The sequence below is a fragment of the Podarcis filfolensis genome, assembly GCF_964270895.1.
Source record: "Podarcis filfolensis genome assembly, chromosome: 10".
Lineage (NCBI taxonomy): Eukaryota > Metazoa > Chordata > Lepidosauria > Squamata > Lacertidae > Podarcis > Podarcis filfolensis.
Window position 1 is genome coordinate 50,917,767 of NC_139612.1, and position 23,683 is coordinate 50,941,449.

Sequence of the window (23,683 nt, forward strand, 5' to 3'; positions counted from 1 at the left end):
CTAGTAATAAAGGAATTTGGCATAAAATGGGGAGGGGGGGGTCTCTGTCCTCAAGTAACAGATTGAACACATTTTAAGTGTATATATTTTATCTTCATGGGATAAAGTTGGTCTTCTGTCTCAGTTTGATGGATGGACCCAATGGCTTATAAAGCCACTTCCTAGTTCTATTCCCCATTCTACAAACTAGTCATGCTTTACATTTCTTGGGATGAACTCTTGATCACACTGTTGTATTTCAGTAGCCTCCTAAGCTCTGAAATGGAATAAAGATTATTGTGACATTTTATTTTCATCTTGCCGTAGGGAACTTATCTGTCTAAAATCTTCCATTAGCACTGAGTGCAATGGGACAGCATCAGTAACTTTTAAAGCTATATAATTATTTTACCAAAGCTCCATTAAACCATCACGTAACCATTCCATATTTACAAAATAGAGATTAATTGCCTGCCTTTTACAGTCCCTGCAGAGAGTAATATCTATTAAGCTTCGCAGAAGAGCAGTGGGATTATTTTAAGAACTGCTTATTCCCCCCTCCCCCCAAGTCCTGTCTTGCAGAGATTTAACTTGCATAGTAAACTTTATTAAATGCAATGCCAGACATCCTTTTCCCTTTGGGAGAGACCTTCTGTCCATTAAAAATGGAAACCAATCCTGAGTGGGATTCATTCCAATCAATGAAGTGGAGAAACTGGGATAGCATGCTCACAGATACATATATCTAATTATATCTATATAATTACGTACACACTGCTCCTAACAAAAGCCGTACACAGTTACCTCCCAAGAACACAACTCACAATGAGGCAGATGTGATCTTTATTCCACCAGGTTTACCAAGCAAACATTAGACTGAGAATGTGGGAGACGAGGACGTGAAAGCAAATACTTCATATCTTAAAGAATTCCCACTGGTTGATTGCGAAAATCTGTTGGAAATGCCAATTAGTCAGGTTTCTCTTTGTCTCGTTTCATTCTTTTAACATTATTAAATCAGTGTGTCAGGAACTCAATGGGTTCCTCAAATACGAGGAGGAGACTTTGACATGATGGAAGATGGATTAATTTTTTACCGTCATTGTGTTATCGATGGAAAGAAAGAAGATGAGGGAATAATTTAACTTGAACTCTCAGCCATACTGTGCTTCTTTCAGTCAAATAAAAGCATATTGAGTTGGGCAGGAAGGGGAGGGGGCCTACCTCCAATCAAGTGTTTAATCTGAGCTGGGGTTCAGCACTGTTGTTACTCAGCACTGGAGAATGTTTGCACTAACCCTTTTCAGATGATTTACTCCTATGTTTACTGTTCATCTTTTTTAACTCTCCAGTTTTCTGAATGTCTGAAATTCAAATCTTGCCGTCAGTATTCCTCTCCAACCATTTTTTGATTTTATGTTTCGATATCTATTCATTTTACGATTTTTATGATGTGTTCTCATTTTGTAATTTTATGTTGTGAACCACCCTGTGATCTTTGGATGAAGGATGGCATGCAAATGTAATAAATAATATAAATCAATAATAATTATAATTATAAAAAATAATGTGTGCATATAGGGTGGGTGGTTCAAGGAGTGAAGTCAAAGGAACAAGTGAATGATCCGTAGGGACAGGAAAGAGCAACAAGGACAGAATAATTGTCACACACACAGGAGGAATAACAATATACTGTATTTTTCGCTCCATAAGACACACTTTTTTCTTCCTAAAATGTAAGGGAAATGTCTGTGCATCTTATGGAGTGAATGCGTGGTCCCTGGAGGCGAATTGCCCAGGGGCAAAAAACAGATCATGCTTTTTTTTTTGCTTTTTTTAGAAAGAGGGAAGGGGGTGTTGAAACAAAGCTGCTGAGAAGGTGATCGGCAAGGGATCAGGAGGGAGATAAGGGACTCTAGAGATAAAGGAGGCTGCCTGGGAGGGAGGAGTTAAAAGCACATGGATCCTCAGGATATTTGCACTGGGTCACCCCAAATTCACCATCAGATCACATAGCATGTCCATGGCTACAGCCTGCACCAAAAAAATCACGCATCCACTGTTTCGTGGGGCCGCAATGGCTCAAAAACGTGGTTACAAAGCACAGATCCACATGGATCCTCAGGATTTTTGCATTGGGCTATCCCAAACTCACCGTCAAATCACATATCATGTCCATGGTTGCATCCTGCACCAAAATAATTACACATCCACTGTTTCGTGGGTCCACAATGGCTCAAAAATGTGGTTACAAAGCACAGATCCACATGGATCCTCAGGATTTTTGCAGTGGGCTACCCCAAACTCACCATCAAATCACATATCATGTCTGTGGCCACAGCATGAACCACAAAAATCATACATCCACTGTTTCGTTCAAAATATTTTTTTTCTTGTTTTCCTCCTCTAAAAACTAGGTGCGTGTTATGGTCAGGTGCGTCTTATGGAGCGAAAAATACGGCAGTTTGAATGCTTCACCTATGGGTTTATAAATCATTTAATGTGTCAAGACGAATGGATGTCATTAATATTGCAGTTGTTGTATAAGGGATTGTTATTTTGTCTGGATTGTAATTGAGATGAATAAGATTTTGGAATGCAGAAACAAAGTAAATCATAAAACCATCAATTCTAGCATGCGGGAGGCCACCTAAATTATATAATTTGGCATCCAAATGATTGGGATTAGTAATTGTATTGTAATTTGGCATTGTTATAATGAGCCTACCATTGGATCATTGTAATAGAAAATTAACTAAAAAAATTATTGCCAAAAAATAATAATGAATGTTCAGTAGGGCGCCCACTTGCATCTCACCAACAACCGTGAAATGCATCCACCCAAAAGAGGGTACCTATTTGCACAAAATCTGCACATGCTAATTTATACATATCCATTTGCATTTCAAAATAATTGCTGTATCCTGAAAGACAATACATTTCTCCACAGTGGCAAAGGCAGTGACCAGGTGGCCTGGCAACAGGATCATTCTGTTGTCTGGCTCCTAGTTGTCAATGGATAGCCTCAAGACTCCTGCCCTTATGGGTCCACTCAGATCAGGGCAGCCATTAGTGCTTATCAGTGGTTAAAATGCAGCCACTTAGTTGGAGGTATTAAACCACTCTGGAAATTATTGGTCTATGAAGGGAACTGGGGTCTCCAAACAACTTTCAGAACCCTTCCCAAACTACAATTCTCAGGATTCTTTGTGGGAAGCAATAGTTGTTCAGAGTGGTATAGTTGCCAGGCTTCAGGGAATCTGATCCTTCCCACGGTGGCAGACAATAAGCAGATAAACAAGAGGAGTTCTTACCAAGTAATTTATTCCATAATTCACAGAGAGAGACAAAGGAATGCAGCCTCCCTAAGATAATGGCGTTGCTCCGAATAAAGTCCAACCCCCTCCGTCTCTCCTATTCTGCGTCACCCTTGCGTTGGCTAATCTGAGCTTTCTGCCTCTGAGCCTTCTGTTCTATTACCCTCAATGCTTGCCTGGTCCTGGGAGAGGGAGGGTCAGGAATGTTCTCCAAAGACACCGAGTCTGTCAGCTATCTCTCCCCGGTGTTTCTTCTTCCTCCTGCTCCTCTCCCAATATTTTCCAGCTTCTCCCCTCTGCAGCCTCTGAACTATGACCTTCTGCAAACCACTGTTCTAAATCTATACTGTCCTCCTGTTCTTGGGAAGGTTCAGGAGAAAGGGGGGGCAGCTCCCACCATTCCTCCTCAGTCCAGGTGCTGACAATGATACAGCTTTAAATGTGTTGTGCAGATGGGGCCTAACTCAAGGTGATGGACTCGCCTTCATTGCAGGTAAATTAGCAGAGGTTGGATGTCTACTTATCAGAGATCCTGTAGTAGTAGGTTTCCTGCACTGACAAGGGAGTTGGGCTGGATGATCTTTGTGGTTCCTTCCATTTCTATGATTCCAGGAAGGAAAATTCTGGGTGTTCTCTCTGACAAATAACCAGCCACTCCCTTAGCAAAAGCAATTACAGCTGCAGCTTGAAGAATCACAAGAAATCCCCTTCATATGATGGTTATTTTACATCCACTTCTTGCTGTGTGTCTTATCTCTCTTCGGTTAATGGCCTAAGAAACATACAAGATCCTTGAGGCTGCATCGCAAGCCTGCTGCTCCTGACTCATCGGCAGTGGAATTCATTCAAAGTTAGAGATTTCTGCCCGCCCACATGTTTCTGTTTGTTTGAACTTTCTCCAGCAGGTGCATGAAATCTTGCCTTGAAGGACAGGGTGGGAGTTTGGCCTCTGAGTGTTGTGCAACTTCCAAGCATTATGTTACAGAACAAACATCGTTGATAAAAGTGAAAAATAAATAAAACTTTGAATAGAAGACAGTAAGAGACCAGCCTGCGTGTGTCATACAAATGACTTGAAAGGAACGTCTCAGAGGGTGTTTGTGCTAGCATTTTGCTGATGGTTTAGTGCCGGAACAATCACTGGGTGTTCCTTCACTGCTGTAGGATCACCACTTGCTCATTGTCCCATTATTGTATGAACTGTAGCATGCACATGCCGGGCGGGGCATGATGCTGTAGCAAGCATGCCTCACACCTTGAGCACATGCCCCATTGATGGTGCAGGGCCTGGGGCACCCACATTCATGGGGCCAAGCCAGCACAGCTAGTTCCCAGTGAATGGTGAACCCACCTAATTCGCCCTCCCAGAAACAATACACAACCCAAAACACAACAAATGGCTTCCCCGTCCCCAACAGTCCTGGGAACTTTAGCTTCTCCCTCACCATTTTACAGATCCCAGAAGCCTTGAATCAATCGACCAGAGGAGAAAGAAGGCACATTTTTCCACATGTGGTAGACATACAAGAAAACAAAGGTATATTGGGAAATGATCTATAACGAGTTGAAAAAAATGTTTGAAATTACTTTTGTGGAAAAACCTGAAGCTTTCTTACTAGAAATTCTAGGTCCAGAAATACCGAAGGATCAGAAGAGACTATTTATGTATGCTACAACATTTGCGTGGATGCTACCTGCCCAAAGATGAAAGGAGAATAAATTACCTACAAAAGAAGAATGGTTGATAAAGGTGATGGACTATGCCGAAAAGGCAAAAATGACTGAGAAAATCAGAGATCAAGAGGACAATAAATTTAATAAAGAATGGGGAAATTTTATAAGTTACTTGAAAGAACACTGTAAACAATTAAAAACATTGGCAGGATTGTAAAGAAACACTTGCAACGAAGCGAGAATTATGGTTACAACTGAGTTTTAAGAAAATATAGAGAATATGATACGATGCAATTTGAAAACAATATTTAGGGAAACCATGGAGAGGTGGAGGGAAGTCTTGGGATTCTGAGAATCCTATTTGTAAAATGATTATGATTTAAGTATGATGATAATTGTTAAAAATGAAAACAAATTTATTTTTTATTTTTTTTAAAAAAGAAACAATCGATCGGAATCATAGAATGGGAAGGGACCCTGAGGATCATCTAGTATAACCCCTTGCAAGGCAGGAATGTGCAGCTGTCCTTCATGAGGATCAAACCTGCAATCTTGGTGTTTTCAGCACCATGCTCTAACCAACTGAGCTATTCCAGAACCAGCTACAGCCCAGGATTCCTTGGGGGAAGCCATGTGCTTTTAAATGAGTGGTGTGTATGCAACCTATAAAACAGTATTTAAAGTTGCATGAAATCATTACCATCCTTCTTCTTTTGCCGTATTAATGGTAATGCTTGCAATTCTTAGTTCCAGCACCATTACAAAAATTCTGTCATGTATTATATACACATATATACCAATATATTATTATAAGTATGTATCCCATCTTCCAAACAATGAAACTGAGGGGAAGGGCAAGACAGCCACCAACAGTTTAAAGAAGTTTCCACCCCAACTTAAGGAAGTCATAACTCATTCCCAATAAATGTTTATTAAAACTAACTTGAGCTGAAGTGGGGCATAGTTTAAAAAACTATTTGGAACATTTTTGGCAACATACTCCGTGTTTTGAACAACAATCTCTCCATCAAAATTCCATGGGTAGACCTGAAATCCAAACTCAATTAAAAATTCAGTTCTCCCCTAGTGTATATTTTCTCATGGTGCAAAAATTCTGGAGTTTATCTGCTCTGCTGCTTCTGGCTTCAGCTTCTAGTCAGGAGGGTGGATGACTCATACCAGCTCATTTTTGTCTTGTGACTTCCTAGCATCTGTTCACCAAAGAGCCCAGAATTCAAACACTTATCTTCCACCTGTGCCTATTTTGGAGCTGTTCAGTCATGGCGGCATCTGCCTGGATTTTTCTTTTGAATGTTTGCTTTCTGCTCTTCCTCGCCCATCCCCTTTTTCTTACAAGATCAGGCTCTGCGGCATTGACTATAGAGAGGTTGGTTGAAAATGTTCCCCTTCTCCCTTTTGGGTGAGTGTGCATTCTAAGGCCCCATCTGTGCTATATGTCGAAAGCAGTATCATACCACTTTCAGCAGTCTTGTCTTCCTTCAAAGAATCCTGGGGTCTATAGTTTGTTAAAGGTGCTGAGAGTTGTTAGGAAACCCCTGTTTGCCTCACAGGGCTACAATTCCCAGAGTTCCATAGGAAGGAGGAGGTGTAGCCAGCAGCTAAAGTGGGTGGAGCAATGGCAGCAACACTTTTATCACAGTTCAAGGGCAGAGTCCAGCCTGGCAAAACTGCTCAGAGGAGGCAAGGGTGGACAGAACAGGGTCAGCAAAGGTGTGGCTGATGAGAGGGTGGTGGCCTGGGGAGAGTCTTGAGGGCCAGAATGAGAGTTCTGGAGGCCTGTCAGGGACATGGCTGAATCGAATGCCTGGGAAGAGTCTGAGAATGGAGATGAAGGATTGCCAGTACAAAGAGAGCCAGAGTCTGACCCTGGAAGCGAGAGATCACAGCCACAGACAGGACAGGAGTGTCCCCCCCTTTATCAAGAGTTCCCAAACTTGGAGAGCTCACAGGCAGAGGGAGGGGAGGAGACAGAAGACATTGAGGGGGTTGCTAGGCAACCAGGAGGGAGACAGTGTTCAGAGGAAGTGTCGTTTGAAAGCGGGTGGAAGTTTACCCCCCTTCTCCCCAAACCAGAAGGACTGAAAGGGTTAAGATGCTACAGAAGTGCAAGAGAGGAAGGACTGGACTTTGGCACCCTACGTGTTGCGATAGGGGCAGAGACTCAGAGTGACCAACTCATAGCAAAAGAGTGGCAGGCTCGGAGCTGCGCTTTGGATGTAATTTGTAAATAATTCTTATTGGGGCTCGCTTGCCTGCCTGAGATCATTACAAGGTCTGAGGTTCCCCATCCCTCATCCAAGAGCATGATGGACCTGGAACCATGGTCGTAGCCAGAGGGGTCAGGGAAAGGCAGCTGCCCCGCTAAATCAATAAAAATCAATAAAAATACGTAGCTAACTGAGGTTCTGCTCCCCCAACAAAGGGCCTGCCCCGCTAACAAAAGGCCTGGCCTCCCAACAAAACTCCTGGCTATGCCCATGCCTGGAGCCATCCGCAGTAGTGTACAGCAGATTATAGAATCATAGAACTGTGGAGTTATGATGCAGAAGATGCAAACTGGGCACACAAAAGATGTTGGTTTGGGTTCATTTGGGAGGGAGGGAAGGATAACAATTTAATTAATAATAACAACAGCATTTGTTTTGTAACTTGAATGGCATGCCATGAGATTCTCCTCCTTCACTCCAATAATTGACACTTGATGGTGCTACATCTTTTAGAAAGGAATTCATGAGGTTATTTCAAAGTTTCCTTAAATAAAGGATCCTACCCCCACCCCAAAGACCCTTATAACTGGTTTCAAAAGTTAATTTCTTTTTTAATTACTTTTCCTCCTACTAACTGGAACCATTTATGCCTTTGGAGAATGAAATAAAGAACTCTCCATTATCAGTTATTCGCTTGCATTTATATTGGTCTGAAATGGAAACCAATAGCCAACTACACAGATTGATTGCGTAAGACCATTTCTCCAAGACCATTTTCAAGAGATCAATTTCTCCAGAAAACAAAAACAAAGAAGAAATATATAGCAGATGCCTCGTATTTCAACACTTCTCTCATCTGTTGGAGATGCAGCCATTTAAAAGCCTCCAATTGCACATCTGCATGAGCCTTAAGGCACAAGGGAGAAACCCTGAGCTGTTCTGCCGCTGATCACACCACAACTGCCGGTCCTAGTTCTTGAAATGGTGTCATTCACCAAACTTTGAACTATACCATAAACTTTGCCACTCTATGGAGAAAGACTGTAGCTCAGTGGAGGAGCATCTGTTTGCATGCAGGAGGACACAGGTTTTTCCCTGGCACAGAAGCATAACTATGCTTTATGGAAAAGCACATGAACTTGACCTTTGAAGAGTTCGTAAGTAAACCAATTTTAACCTACCAAATGTGTGGCCTTTTTCTATGCTAGGGGAAGAGGGGAACTTTGGAACTCAAAAGTACATATTTTAAAGGTCTAGCAGCCTGTATTTCCACATTGCTGCAAATTTTGTGGGTTCTCTCACCAAAGATTACTTGCCCCAAACCTGGATCTTGGCATCCAGGGAATTATTTTTTTATACCTGCTTTTTCCTTGCCATCAACAGAGTCAGTATAAGGCAGTTTCCTATGCACCTATATATTCCTTTAGAATTGCATAAAGAAATATATTTGGGACTATGATGTACCTAGCTATAAGTCTCATTTAAAATTTCTCAAAGCCTCATTTATATACAGGACTTGACATCATCCACAGGATTATGATTTCTGCATTCTATGAATCAAGTTTCATCCTGACTTTCCCATCACAGAGATTTTTAAATTTTTTTTAAAGTCACAATAGGAATGAAGTCTGCGTGCATCATACATAAACAGTAAATGCCTAGCTTTATATTTGGGAAAGGAAATTCATGTGCGTGCTTAGGAGATCAGTGCTTGGACAAATAAAAACACCAAAACAGGAAAATGAGGCAGTGCTACACTTCTTGATGGTGGCTCAGGGGAAATGTAATAATCTCTAAACTGTAATATATGAGGCTTTTGGCTAGTCACAGTACACACATGTATTAAGAACTAGAATAAATATGACAGATGCAATTCCCATCTCGCACGTATGGAATCAATTACAGAAAAATAAACCCTGCGCAAGCTCATCTATCCAAAGTGCTAGGGATACATCTAATACAGTTGCACACATAGTAGCCAACTCCAGGGGGCAGTGGGTGCTTGGGCACCCACAATAATATAATTGTGGGGACCGGGCACCCACAAAGTCAATGAGCAAAGTTGGAGAGAGGCATCCAGCCAGCGAGGCACCCTTTTCCAGGGGGGCTCAGATGTGGAGGCAGAATCTCTCTGCCTCTGAGTCCAAGCCCCTCCCCACAGAAAAGGGTGACTTGCTGGCTGCAGAGAGGAAGAAGAAGAAGAAGAGGAGGAGGAGGAGTTAGGATTGGATATCCCGCTTTATCACTACCCAAAGGAGTCTCAAAGCGGCTCACAATCTCCTTTCCCTTCCTCCCCCACAACAAACACTCTGTGAGGTGAGTGGGGCTGAGAGACTTCAAAGAAGTGTGACTAGCCCAAGGTCACCCAGAAGCTGCATGTGGAGGAGCGGAGACGCGAACCCGGTTCACCAGATTACAAGTCTACCGCTCTTAACCACTACACCACACTGGCTCTCAGTGGAGCCCCCCCTTCAAAAGCACAACACAACGTTGTACATCATGCGTACGATGTACATGCAGCCATGTGTGTATGACATTGCAAATCTGTGTTACAGTGACAGGCACCCACAATCCTGAGGGCGAGAATGGCACCTGTCAGGGACTGGGCAGAGAAGGAATGGTGGAGACCACCCTCCCAGCTTGACCCTTCCAGGGAGGAGGAAGAGGAAGACAGTTTAGATTTACAACAGGGGTTTGAGGGAGGTCACAGGCAGATGAGGAGGAAAGTTGGGAAATATTGGGAGAGGAGGAGGAGGAAGCACCAGGGGGCAACAGCTGATGGACACAGTGTCTTTAGAAAGCATTCCAGACCCCCACCCACCCAGAACCCAGAACCCAGTGAGCCTTGAAAGTAGGAGAGCAAAGATCTCAAAGACAGAGGGTACATAGCAGCACCTGTAGGGGAGATGGAGTGTGTGGAGATTCACTCAGGACAAGCTGGGTTCTATAGTCTCTCTCTGTAAATACTGACTAAAACGCGGACGATAAGAAACGTTCCCTTGTCTTTGTACATTCCTGGGCAACCACCTGGGAGTCACTGACAGCATCCCGACAGCACCCTTGGTTGCACATTATGGTACAAAGAAGAATTATGCCCACAGAGTGACAGTGACATGGTGAACACAATGAATCTGTAATACTGATATCTCAGAGGCTCTCTAGACAAGCAGGTCATCATCCTAACATTTGTACGGCTTGTGCGGCTTCTGATGGCTGGATAGAATGATCCCCACTACGAATAAAAGCAAATAAGACAATTAGCTTTCAGGGAGAAATGTTCTCACCTAGCTTTCTCCCTAATCTACTGGTTTTCTATGTAGGGATGGGAGAGTGATTTGATTCAGTTCACATCTAAAGGCAAACCTAACAAATCTGCACTTCCAGAAACAATATGCAGTCTGAAACCCAGCCATCCTTCGAAATTCCTGTTTCTCTGAATTTTGCAACGCCATTCTCCAGCCAAGTAATGTGTACAGGGTACAGAATTCTGATAAGATGGATATGCTATAGGAGGTGGTTCCAGGGTCCAGGAATTAGATGTACAACCTGTTCTCAGATGGTCTGCACACCCCCTGAAGGAACCTACTTATTTGTAGAGAAAAGGGAGGGGAAGTTCCATCCCACAGTCAAAAGTGATTTAGTTGGAATACCACCCATTGTATTGTATTTCATTTTGTTTTATATATTGGCTTGAGATTCTTTTGATTTCTGTATGTGTTCTGTTTTGTACATAGACAATGCACAAATTGTACAATGCAGGCAATCAGGATTCGGACCTCAAATTCCCCCTCGGACACTTCCTAACAACCTCTGTGCATTAGAAGAAAATATTCTGGTGATGCCTCTGACCACAAAGTTGGGGTGATCAGCAAAAAGTATATTATCATGTAAAAGACTTGAAGCTTAAAATGAACTTTTAAAAAATGAAGATCTGTCTGACATTCTACTGAAATATTTAGCCTTACATGATATATAAAATAGAAAAGATTTTCACTCACCAACAGTTTTATGGGAGCATTTTGACAGCTGAATAAATTCACACATTGCCAGGGATGATATAGCATTATTCAGAGGCGAAAAATGTAAAGCTGGTTTCTTTGTTAGGGGTGTTAAATCAGAGGGGTTTTTTAATGGTACCCTAACTTGCAGCTAGGCTGAGCTTTATGTAAACAGTGTGTGAGCATCCTAAAATGGCTTAACTACCTAATGGATGACAGAGAAGGAAATAAAATATCCAACTGCAGATAAAGCAAAAGCAGGGAGATAAATGGTGTGAGGTTGACAGCTGTGACCTTTTTTATAGTTTTCCTTGATGTATTCTTCAGCAGCATCTGTAGATGGAAGGAAATGTCCACTTTCATATCCTGACAGAAATTTAAATGGCTGTGTGTTAAAAAGCTTTGATACTCACTGCTAGCTAAGGTTTTCAAACATTGTTGTATGGCCGGGGTGTTTAACATGTGGCATTGCTGAATTACAACTTCCATCATCCATGTCCATTGACCAGGCAGCCTGGGACTGATGGGGGTTGGAGTGTCTGGAAGGCCACAGATTCCACACCTGTGTTACAGTATAGAGTGGTACCTCGGGTTAAGTATGTAATTCGTTCTGGAGGTCCGTTCTTAACCTGAAACTGTTCTTAACCTGAAGCACCACTTTAGCTAATCGGGCCTCCTGCTGTCACTGCGCCGCCAGAGCATGATTTCTGTTCTCATCCTGAAGCACAGTTCTTAACCTGAAGCACTATTTCTGGGTTAGCGGAGTCTGTAACCTGAAGCGTATGTAACCTGAAGCGTATGTGACCTGAGGTACCACTGTAGTGTAGTGTTTAGCCTGTTGGACTAGGACCTGGAAGACCAGGGTTCAAATCCTTACATGGCCATGAAGCTCACTGGGTGACCTTGGGCCTCTCACCCTAACTTACCTCACAGGGTTCCTGTGGAGATTAAATGAAGAGGTGGGGGGCACCATGCATGCTACATTGAGCTCTGTGAAGAAAACTGTGGGATATCAATGCAATAAATAAACAAATAAGACTGTATTGAAAAGCTGTATGGCACCCACTGTGGGGCCACAGCAAAAATGGAGGGTTTTTGATGTGGGAAACACAGCTTTCAAAGCCCACTTAAGCTATGGTTGATAGTGGTTAGGGCTGAGGCAAGCCAAATGAGGCCAGAGCTGGAAAAGGGCACTCCAAGCCACCTGAACCTTCAGCAACAGTGTTGAATCCAGGAGTACCCACAGACTGCAAACCTGCTCCTTTGAAAATAGGCTGTTTCCTCACCTCCCAGATGTGAGAACTTGGGGCACTGATACCTTTGCTGTTTCAAGATTTAGCCTCAGTTTATTGGCCAATATCCAGTCCATTAAACTTCCAAGCAACTGTTATCCATCTGGTGGGCACATCATGTTGGCTAACCTTGTATTGGGATAATGAAGGGCAGCCCAGAGAGAAATGCAGAATCCATTACATGAAAAGTCACGATAGCTCCCCTCACATACACTCTGCATTGCTCTGATTCTTGAGAAGCTGCAAATAACCACGAACTCTGCGATAGTTACTTGCCTTCTTGCCTTAGCATGCATTCATCATGATATGGGGATTACCTGCACATCTTATGTGACCTCCATCCATGAGATGGAGTGCATGGAAAAATGTAGAAAACCAGACATTGCAAAATTCTCCTTGTCGTGTAACAGGGCAATGTAAGCAATTGGCTTCCAACATAGTTCCATGCGCACTAACTAAAGCACATTTGAAGCCAGTCATGGGATAAAATGTTCCTCTGTAGCCACCCACTGTGTATCAAAGATGGATATTTTTTTTAGCTTGAATTAGGTAAAATAGCATGCAGACTAAAAGATTTGAAGAGATGAATGGGATCCTTGAACAGAAACAACACATTTTCCGAGTGCTCTTATATAAACTTTCCAAAGCAATGTAATAGTTTTCCCAGCTGCGAAGTTCAACCATTATGAATGATTATCTGCACATTCTCCCTCTGCTCCCCCCCCAAAAAAACCCTTTCTTTTCCTCTTGAGAAGCTGGTTTATTCAAAAAGACCAGACTGTATTCTATCATCAGACCTCCAAAGAGTGAAGAGGAATTCAAAACGGGGTCCAATGTCTTCTATCATTTCAGTTGGTAAATTATAAACAATACAGAGGTTTAGAATAAGAGAACGGGGTAGCCTAGTGTGTATTATTCAGCATGATTTAAATGTACAACAGTGGGAGAAATCTGCATTAGACAAAACCAAATTGCAAAACATCTAGACCACACAGAGAGAAATCCCAAACTAGCATGAAAACTGAAGACAAATATGACCTTTCTTTAAAAAAAAATTCCTTAAAAACCAGTTTCTCCTAAAAGTCAATGGCTGAGTACACACCATACATTTAAAGCACATTTAAGGCACATTCCCATCTTCAAACCTGATCTGGGAACTGCAGTTTACCATTCACAGAACCATTCCTAGCACCTTTAACAAACTACAGTTCCCAAGATTTTTGGGGAGGGGGGTGTCTTTTAATGTATGGGGTGGAATTCAACATTGGACTAAGGTGATAATTTAATCAGCAAAAGCCATCCATCTCTGCTTGCCTGTTGGAATGGTTCCCCCATGCTGTGCCCTATTCTGGAGTTCTCCTGACCCCCCAAAAAAAACCCAATTTGGGGTGTGTGCAAGAGGGAGCCCTGTTGCACTATCAGGATTTCTTGTGCTTGCTCCAGTTAGTCCAACCATTAAACTGAATTCAGCTCATGGTGTGTACACAGCCAATGAGTTTGATTTTTTAAAAGAAACTACAGTGGTACCTCGGGTTACATACGCTTCAGGTTACATACGCTTCAGGTTACAGACTCCGCTAACCCAGAAATAGTGCTTCAGGTTAAGAACTTTGCTTCAGGATAAGAACAGAAATCGTGCTCCGGCGAAGCAGCGGCAGCAGGAGGCCTCATTAGCTAAAGTGGTGCTTCAGCTTAAGAACAGTTTCAGGTTAAGAACAGACCTCCGGAACAAATTAAGTACTTAACCTGAGGTACCACTGTATGCAAAATCTTATAAACAGAGTGTAACTTCAGCTCTGCTGAAATCCCGGGGAATCTTGCCATTGGTGTCACTGGATGTCAGAGTCTCAGCCAGCCTCCTCTCATTCGTCCAGGGAACCCTATGTGTTCTTAAAGACAAAACTCTTTTATTTCCCCAGCTCCCCCGTTCATCTCAGCGGAAGAGTATCTAACCCATGTGTGCAAAGTTATATGCACATGGATTAGCTCCCTCTATCGAAATCAATGGAGCATGTTCCAAGAAGGAGCCCTCGACGTGCGCACTGGGTTGGTGGTGGTGCCTGGGTTCCGACGAGATTGGGGCTGTGCCCGTGTCTCTTTAAACTTTGTTTATGCACATAGCAGATGAGCCATGCTTCAGTGATAGCTTCTCACAGAAATCTGGGAGTTGATTTCAAGGCCCATGAGGCCAGAAAATGGAATCACATTTCCAGAACTACAAAAAAACAAAAAGAGAGGGAGGGAGGGAGATGGGAGTGGAGCTAGAGGAAGAGAAAGGATACTTTGCATCGCTGAACCGCAACCCAGGTTCACTGAAGTACAGAAACATTGCGCAGCTTAGGCCAAGAACCGAGAGCGCAGTTACAAGCCACAGGAGAGGAGGTTCCAAGGAACTACTTGGCAGATGAAGGAAGAGAGAGAACAAAGGGATGCACACAGATTAAAAAACAATGGCCTTTAGAAATCCCCGTTTTTCTTGCATAACAAACTATGAAGGGCTAATAGTAAACACTAGCAACCATTTCCTGCCCCATTTCCCGCCCGGCCCCCTCTTAAATGGAGCTGGGTTTCATCGCATCTATCAGGAGGAAAGAGCTGCAGCTTTATTTACACAGTGCGGGAAGATTATAAATAGATGGCTTTGGAATGAGGAGCATGACGCAGCATTGCAAGAACGACAACAATAACAAGCCAGGCTGCCAGGCACACTTCTCTATCTGGTAACACCATAGCCATTGGGCTGAGCATTACCTCACACTGTTGCTACTCACTAGCACTGCTGATAAAGGCAAAGAATGTTGATCTTTTTTCCATAAATAACACATGCACTCCAACATGATGCTGCAGTCAGGCACTTCTTTTATCTCCTCGCAACCCCAGCTCATCAGAGGGGTCCCTCACATGAGCTGTATAATATGCAAGGCAGAACTGACTGAAATACCACTACGGATGGATGAATTTGTCCATTTTGGTCTCTCTTGGTTTCTCATTTTTCAATCTGCATCACATTTCTGTGATGTTTTTTTAAAGTCTGTGTGAAAAACAACCAGCCATTAACAGTGCATTTCCTTAATGTACACATTTCTGTACATGGTTTTGCCTAATATACAGTTTTGCACACAGTTTCCCCCAATACGCTGTATATTTGTGCATTGTCTTCTTAATGTATGCAGTTTTATCACACTTACGCCCATTTCTGTACACATTTTCCACACCGCAAAATTCAGAGGTGTGAATTCGAAAGACAGCTGTATTTCAGTCCACATATTGTCTCAGGAAGTAAAGCTGAGATAAATATGTTTGCAATTGTAATGTGGGAACTTGAGGGCGTCGTCGCAGACTTGTTCAAAACTGCAGCCTCATCGGGCTAAACTTATTGTAGGTTCTTGCTGCTCCCGAGCTTGGCACACAATGCTTAAATTAAATAAATTTCTCATCATCTGATTGAGATGACCTCTAGCTGACAGCTAAAACAGAAGATCATAGAGCCCCCTATGTGTGCATGCAGGAGCCAGGCTCTGTGACCAATAGGACTTTGCAGGGCTGGGGCCTTCCTAAGTTTGTTCTGAAGAGGCAAGGTGCGGCCTCACAGGTGAGGCCGATTGGTAACTCACAGCAAGAGTTGGGTGGCAAGAGCTGGGAAAGGATATAAGGTCAGCATTTCCCTTTGGCTCTTTGCCATAGCAAAATGCTTCCTGCTTCCTGATCCTTGAACCTCGGCTTCTTGACTCCCTGCTTCTTGATCTTCAGACCCTTACTTCTTGACTTCTTGCTTCTTGATCCTTGGACCCCTGGCTTCGTGACTCCTTGCTTCTTGATCCTCGGACCCTTGACCATGACTCCTTGTTTCCTGACCCTTGGACCCTTGCAAAATGACTCCTGGCTTCTTGGACCCTTGGCTTCTTGACTCCCAGCTCTCTGACCCTCAGACTCTTGGCTTCCTGACTCTTGGCTTCTGAACCCCTGTTTCTGCTCCCACCCCACCATCTTGCCCTCAGTCCTGACATCCCCTGCTGGGACTTCTATCGCCCGTGAACTGGACCATGACAGGTATCTGTTGCTGGGTTGTGCCTGCAAAGGGGAATGAATGTGTGAATGCTGAATCTTTCAACATGGGTGCTTCATGGCAGCCTCTTATTGCTCTTTAATTGTTGCTTTTCTGTTTTATGTTGCATCTGGAATTGCAACAGAGTATCTACACCAGGGTTGTTGTAGTTTAGTCGTTTAGTCGTGTCTGACTCTTCATGGCCCATGGACCAGAGCATGCCAGGCACTCCTGTCTTCCACTGCTTCCCACAGCTTGGTCAAACTCATGTTCGTAGCTTTGAGAACACTGTCCAACCATCTTGTCCTCTGTCATCCCCTTCTCCTTGTGCCCTCAATCTTTCCCAGCATCAGGGTCTTTTCCAGGGAGTCTTCTCTTCTCATGAGGTGGCCAAAGTATTGGAGCCTCAGCTTCAGGATCTGTCCTTCCAGTGAGCACTCAGGGCTGATTTCCTTAAGAATGGATAGGTTTGATCTTCTTGCAGTCCATGGGACTCTCAAGAGCACCATAATTCAAAAGCATCAATTCTTCAGTGATTAGCCTTCTTTATGGTCCAGCTCTCACTTCCACACATCACTACTGGGTACATACACCAGGGTACATTGGCTGATTTTTAAAAAATGTGATTTCTGCTAATGCTCTGGGCACGAATCACCTCAATTTCCTCCCAACTGTTGCTTAATCGTTTCCGGAAGTTGTTACCTTTTCCAAGCATTAGACAGCAAAGGGGTTTATGAAGAGTGGCTTTCCCTCTAGCTGTGCATTCTTTGTGTGGAAAAAGGGTAGCATTCTGCCCGTCCTGAGAAACTGCAGTTCTTTCCCTCTTTGCAGCCAGAGTAATTAAATGCACACACCAGGCAATGAGAACTTTTGAATTAGGGGGCCAATCAGATTAGCAGTGATGGAAAAAGGAAGCAATTAATCAGGTGGAGACCAGCAGCAGGGGCCTTAGAAACAGGAAAGGGAAAATACCAAAAAAGGAACATTCACACCTGTGTAGTTTCTGATCCTGTTCCATTCTGTTTATTTACAGCAGATTTTCTGAGGCAGGAGAAAACATGGCGCAATCATTGGGAGAACAAGGCTGATAACATGAGGATGGCAATGCCCTCTGAACCTGAGCTGAGGCTGATGGGATTTGGAGTCCAGCAGTAATCCCACATTGTATTAGAGAAAGGAAAGAATGTTGGGTGGAACAGCAATTTTTCAAAGAAGCACTTTGCAGAAAGGCAATCACTCAGTCTAAAGTGTTCATACCCAGATTTCTACCACTTTGGCCGACATGGTGCCCTTCCAGTTGTTGATGAACTCCAACGCCCATCAACCCTAGCCATCATGGCCAATGTTCAGGCACGATGAAGACTGTAGTCCAACAATATCAGGAAGGTACCACATTGGCTACTACTGGACTACACCTTTGGTCTGTGTTTATTTCTGCTTTTTTAAAAAAAAAATGGTAGTATTCCACACAAACAAAAACAACACATCAGGGAAACATGCAGTAGTATGTGCCATAATTCAGCAAAATATATTTACATAAGGGTTGAAGTAAGGCAAGATTATCTGGGGAGAAAGTTCCACAGATGGGAAGCCACCACTGAAAAGACCGTTTTCATAGTCTCCACCCACCTTGCTGTGGTAGAAGAGTATCTTAATATTATGGCAGCTCCATGATGCGATGTGCAGAGGAAGTGCAATTCCGCCACACTGGGTGCTGTGCCTAGGGGTCGCCACAGGTCGTTGCAACTATGATGTAGTGAATGGAGCAGAACGGAAGATGAGAGGTGTGTGTGTGTGTGTGTGTGCCAAATTTTGGCCTCACACAGGACATCACTGAAATTTGAAAGAGCAAGTTCAATCCCTGCAGTAGATCATCAGTGAGAACAAAGCCACACGGAGACTGGTTGTTTCTTCTGTATGGTGGTAGCTGGTGCTCTTTGGGACTGCTAAGGAGAGCAGTGGTAGGTGGAGCCAAAGCCAATGACAGGCAGTTCTGTCCCCATCCTCTTCCCTGCTTAGTTCTATAAGGAGGAAGCTGGCAAGCATTGCCACCTCCTGGACTACTTGTAAGGAAGATGGCAGCCAGGTGGCGGCTGTTTGAGAGCACACTGAAAGTTGGTGGGGCAGTTGGCGGTCCACCCCAATGGACCACCCACTACTGCTCCTACAGACCTCATGAAAGCAACTGGTCGTGCTCAGACTGTTGGACTAGTGGCAAACAGTGACAGGTAATTGTCCAGCCTCCTTTACTTCTAATGCTGCACATTTTGAAGAGAGACAGTGAGAAGTAGTGGCCAGAGTGTGAGATTCAAATCCCCATGAAGTTCACTGGCTGACCTTGTGGAGATTCACTGGGAAGGAACGGGAAGCCTTGTACACCACCTTGAGCTCCTGGGGGCTGGGGGGAGGAGGCAGGATTTAAATGTGATACATAAACAAATAAATCAAAAGATAAGTGGTCCCACACAACTATGGTCCAGTCATCTAAAAACTACTCCTTATGTATCTTTTTCTCTCTTTTTTTGCCAGCTGGTGTAACATTCCTCAATCTTTTACCTCCTTGCAGACTGTTTGTCAAGGACAAAGAGAGCCTGGCTTTCCTCAGCAAATAAATAGTTTGCTTTATAAATGCTGTCAAAAATCATACAGAACCCCTGTTAGTATGCTTTCAAGGACACTCACAAGATATGCCACAGTTAATCACGATGACGCCCCCCCGCCCCTCACACCTAGGGCATTTTCCTTTCTGCTGTTTATATAAGGCAAGGCAGGAAGGTTAATAAGAAAGTATTTGGTGATTCCCCCCACCAGCCCCCACCGCCATTCAGTATTTCGTCGAGGCCAGTTAGAACCAAGCAAGTCAACAGAACTGCAAAAATCTAGGAAATGCCATTGTCAAATGATTTGATGATGATAATTTATTTGTACCCCTCCCATCTGACTGGGTTGTCCCACCCACTCTGGATGGCTTCTAACAGAATGTAAAAATACAACAAAATATCAGGTATTAAAAGCTTTCCGAGGCATGTTTTACTGCCATCTGCAATAACTTCAATATCATCCCATATTTAATTTATTTTTATATATTGCAACTTATCCCAGTATTTATTTATTGACCGTTTTTAGCCCATTCAGTTTCAAAACATATGCATAACCGGTCAATATGAGTATGTTAAAGATCTAATGACGTTTTAATATGAAACCCAATGGAAAGTACAGTGGTACCTCTGGTTGTGAACGGGATCCGTTCCGGAGCCCCGTTCGAAACATGAGCAGAACGCAACCCGCGTCTGAGCATCTGCATGTGCGCGTGACGTCATGTTGAGCGTCTGCGCATGCGCGAGCGGTGAAACCCGGAAGTAACCCTTTCTGGTACTTCTGAGTCGCCGTGGGACGCAACGTGAAAAGATTTAACCCGAAGCTTCTTTTACCTGATGTATGACTGTACCCTTGTTGAAATTGAAGTGACATGGGCAGCAATCCTATATATTACCCCTGGAGTACCGTCCGACTGAAACCAATAGGGCTTGCTTCCCAGTAGCCAGGCATAGGCTTTCATCCTTAAAAATGGAATCCTAAATATATGCACTAGGATATCAGAGCCATTGAGTTCCCTGGAATTACTTATGAGTCAACATGCTCAGTATTGCTTATTTAACTCAGTCCCTTGATAACATATAAAAACCATGTACTCTACCATGTGAACTCATTAAAAAGATGAGCTGCATAGGCTAGGAAAATAAATAGTTGAGCACATGCTCAGAAAGGGTCTTTGTGACAGCAGCACATAGCAAGCCTTGGAGAAGGGGGCAGCTGGAGTTAAGTTTACGAAGGCTCTCGTTGATTTAGGAGCTTCCTTTCAGAGTTCAAATATCCACTGCTTGGCCACGAAGTTTAGCCAGCCATAAAGACACGTAATGGAGTATAATAAATGTATGTTCGCCAAAGTGGCTTGGGCAGTTACTATTAATGACAAGCTGATGAATAGTTTGCCTTCTGTTCAAGAAAACTGCTTGACATCTCTCTCTGGTCCATTTAGTCAGATGGAAAGGGGTGAGAGGGAGGGGAAAATGGCTTATTTGCAACCAACCTTTAAGCATCCAGGAGACAGACCATGATTAAGTCTTGATACCCCCCCAGAGGTTCAGTGAAGGGGCTCTTGAGATATTTGCACAAAGCTTGGTTCGCCAACATGCTTATTAAAGGTTCATGTTGAAAAACTGCTGACAACGTCACTAAATGGTATCTCGACCTGATACAGTTAAGGGAAGACTCTGTCCAGAGTCAGTCTTTTCACTGGCGTGGGTGAACCGCAGTTTAAACCCAGCTTTTTCCAAACTGTTTTCACTTAGCAAACTAAATAGTGGCGCATGTCACCAGGGGCCAAGATCCTAGCTGTGTCAGGATAAGGGTGTTGCCCTCTCAATTGGAGTTAACCTCTTGGAGAGACAGGAAAAAGAGTTTTCCTGTGGGTTTGCAGTCAGTTTTCCCTCAACTCCATAAAGCTGATTGCTAAGCAAACTTGGCAGGCAGATACCGTGATTATATCTGACAGATGAATTCATTGGTTGCACAGAGACTAGAGATCAGGCCGGGACAGAATGTAGGAATAAAATGTAGCCTTTAGTTTAAAGGGATTAAAGTCTCATATATATCCTGGCCTCATTTAACTGTTAATATTTTCAGGATTCAGCACTCGACAGTCACCTATGGGTCCTAGCTATGAAAGCAGGGTGTTCTCCAACTGTGTATCTATCTAGCCAAGGGGATGGGGATGGGAGTCATAATTGCCCTGACTAGGGATAGGGGGTAATTCAACTCAGTTCCCATTTAAAGCCCAAACTTCCAGATCTGCACTTCCCTAAATAATATGCAAACCAAAATACTATTAGCCTTTTAAACTCGCCCTTCTCTGAATATTGTGATGTTCTCCAAACATTCAATGTTTACAAAAATTCATACGTGCCTAAATATGAATATAGTAGTGCAAGTAGAATACAAGAGTGCATTATATTTGGGGAAATTGCTTGCTGGTTTTATTTTCCCTGTTGCTTCTTTTTCTAAAAGATCATGTTGTGCTTTGTTTTTATCATTGTGTTGTGATGATTCAATGTTTCTATTGATTTTTTTGTTGCAAGCTAATATTTTTAGAGGTGAGCTATAGTTTAACTGCAGGAAGATCAGTACACATTTAAAATCAAGAAAAGCTTTCTAGCTACAAAAGAGCTATAGAAGTGGCACAAAGTCTTGCTAAGGGTCCAGACTACAGGCCTTGGTGAAAAGGGGGGGGGGGAGGAATTAGCAAATAAAAGAAAGAACATTTTGAAAGAAAAATTAAACAGGGGAAAATAAAGAGTTCAACATGTTTTATGATTTTACTAGAAGCAGTTAAAAAGACCAAGAGGACTGATATTATTGTTAAAAACAGCTAAGAAAACAGTGGTTTTTATTTTAAAGAAACATGGTGAAAAGCAAAAGTTGTGAGGTGGGAAGGCTGAGAGAGGCAAAATGAAAGCCAAAGGAACCAAGTGAAAACACCGTTGGGAGGGGATGGAAGTGTGAGAGAAAAAAGATCTAAGGGGAAACCAGCGATTTAACAAAAACTGTGATGTGACAGAAGAAAAGTGTAGTAACCGGCGTTGTTTAGAATTACTCAGAGATGACAAGACTGAGGGGAAATATGGCGGCCAGATGTAATTGCAGAAACACAGTAACACTCACAAAGCTAGCATTGGCTTAACTGAGGCGTTTAAGTGCTGCCGGGCATGGTCAGTAGCACCAGCACAGGTGAGAGAGGGATGGAGCCAAATCCCTCGCCAGACTGGGCTCACACCCAGAGCTGATGTTGCAATGCATGACGAGCAGCAGCTGGGTTTTCACAGGTGACAGCGGGAACATATGAAAATGAACCCGCTTAAGTAAGAGGGCAGACTATTTCTCCCCCCTAAAGTTTAATTTCTATGAAAATTACTTTTTCATATTCATCAAGGTTTAAAAAGAAAAGTCTATACAATCCTGTTTACTTCAGGAGTTGGACCTGGGTACCTTGGGTCTGTGGGCTTTAACCAACTGGCCAGCCTGAAGGCCTAGTGAATGCAAAAAACGCATGACAGGGTTCTTGGTTATTTTGCACACATCTCAGGCCAACACTGAATAATAATAATAATTTATTATTTATACCCCACCCATCTAGAAGAGCCCTGCTGGATCCGGCCAATGGCCCATCTAGTTCAGCATCCTGTTCTCACAGTGGCCTAACAGATGCCTGTGGGAAGTCCACAAACAGGACATGTGACAACAACACTCTCCCTACCTGCAATGGAAGGAGAACATAGCTCCTGTGACTATTGATGGATTTATCCTCCATGAATAGGTTTAATTCTCTTCTTAAGATATCCAGGCTGGTGACTATATCTTGTAGGAGCATAGTCCATCATTTTAGCTATGTGCTGTGTGGAAAAGTTCTTTCTTTTGTCTGTCCAACTTCATTGGATCCCTCCAGGATCTAGTATTATGAGGTAAGGAGAAAAACTTCTCTATATCTACTTTCTCCATGCATACTTTTATACATCTCTATCATGCCCATCCCAGCACTTTAGTCTAGTCTTAGCCTGCTGTATAGAACTGCAAAGCCCAATCACAAATATTATCTCCCCCCCCTTCTCCCCAGATATCTTTATTGAAAGTTCAAAAAATACATAATTATATGTGCACTAAACATGATGAGAGGTAAATAAAAGAGAGAAAAAGCCTTAGGCATTTTGACACCTGAAGCCAAATGTCGAAAGAACACCTCCCTGTTCTGGGCTAAGATTCATTTTTAATCACATGCAGAGAAGGAGAATGGAGGCTAGAAAATGATGACCCCACTGGAACCTGTGGCCAAACCAAATGGTTTCTGGTCAACTCATGGTAAGGTTAGGCCTGCCTTTTGCCTGTACTAAAAAGTCCTTTGTCTCTGGAACAGCACCTACATTATAACCACAACATCCTGCTTTGAGTTTGACAAGTCCAATTGGAAGTAAACCACAGGAGTACCCTGTGCTAGAGCAATCCAATATGGCGCCAAACTTCTTCAGCCATCTCTGTTACCACATGGGGAGCTGCATGCAGATCCAGCATCTCCTGACACTGAGCCATCTAGCCAACA